The 1,293-nt window shown below is 38.2% G+C and overlaps 1 non-coding gene across 1 annotated transcript; it reads left to right on the top strand.

Annotated features, from left to right (window-relative positions):
- The first annotated feature begins 368 nt into the window (after positions 1 to 368).
- LOC131224525 (small nucleolar RNA R71) lies at positions 369 to 475 on the top strand. Its single transcript, XR_009161001.1, has one exon. It is a non-coding gene; the product is annotated as a small nucleolar RNA R71 (small nucleolar RNA).
- Positions 476 to 1,293: the final 818 nt, after the last annotated feature.

Here is a 1,293-nt window from a genome sequence, read left to right as displayed (position 1 = left end):
ATTGTTGGACAATTTCAGTTGTGTGAACGTTGCAAGCATAAATACTGTAAATAGTTTCCTTAGCCTTATCCTTCTTTAGTTTTATAGCCTCGAATTTCCTTATGAGATTAGTAACTTTAGCGTTGATATCATCATCCTCTTTCAGAAGGTATATTCCGCCCCTCTCCTTTGATTGAGTGGGCCTAGAGGTGGTGCTTGATTTTGGGGAGATGTCCCATGATTATGCAATTTCAGCGAGTTTGTCAATGTAATCCCACACCTCATCGACATTTTTGTTCAAAAACTCCCCATTGCACATTGTCTTGATAAATTGGCGCATGGAAGATGTCAATCCATCGTGAAAGAAAGTTGTTATGCACCACGTTTCAAAACCGTGTTGTGGGCATGAACTGACGAGATCCTTGAACCATTCCCAACATTGGAAGAATGTTTCATCTTCCTTTTGGGTGAAGTTTATGATCGACTTCCTGATGGTGTTCGTTTTATGGTATGGAAAGAATTTTTTTATGAACTCTATCATGTCATTCCATGTGCCAATAGATTGTGGACGTAGTGAGTGCAATCACGTCTTAACTTTCTCTTTCAAGGAGAAAGGAAAGAGTTTCAGCCTGACCGTGTCCTCACACACGTTAGGAACGTATAAAGTGGTTATCACCTCATCAAATTCTTGCAAATGTAAGTGTGGACTTTTAAATTCAAGTCTAAGGAACTTTAGAAGGAGTTGGATCACTCCAAGCTTGATGTCCATGTTTCCTGTATTTTCTGAAAAAATCATACCGGAAGGTATGCTCATCCCCACCGGTTATAAATAATCTCGTAAAGTACAAGGTGGGGGTGCATGGTGCACCTCATTCCCATCCTGGACTTCCATAACTCGAGGTTGTGGCTGATTCATTGGTTGATTTATAGGTCGATTTGCAGCCATAACCTTAATTAACTCTGAGGATCGCGAGTGGTGTCTAATCTGTGATGGATAGATAACCCCTCAACTAATCTTCCTTCACTCAAAAGACGGTGAGTGTTGTCACGGACCCACTTAGGCATGTAACACTATCAGCCTCAATTTCAGATTCCAACCTAAACCTAAAATAAAGAAGGGAAATAAAAATCTAGAAATAGAAAGAGAGAGGGAATTAGAAAGGAGTTACCAAATTAAAAGTTCTTAAATTAAGATCCTTCAGAACAAAACAAAACAAGTGAGTTTCTAAAAACAGAAATTCTAAAATTAGAAAGTTTCTAAAAACAAATTAGGAAAGCAAACTAGTTTCTAAAAAGAAAAGTTTCTAAAAACAA

This window comes from Magnolia sinica, chromosome 13 (genome assembly GCF_029962835.1).
Source record: "Magnolia sinica isolate HGM2019 chromosome 13, MsV1, whole genome shotgun sequence".
NCBI classification, from domain to species: Eukaryota; Viridiplantae; Streptophyta; class Magnoliopsida; order Magnoliales; family Magnoliaceae; genus Magnolia; species Magnolia sinica.
Note: the sequence above shows the minus strand (reverse complement) of the source record. Positions and strands in the feature narration are given on the sequence as shown.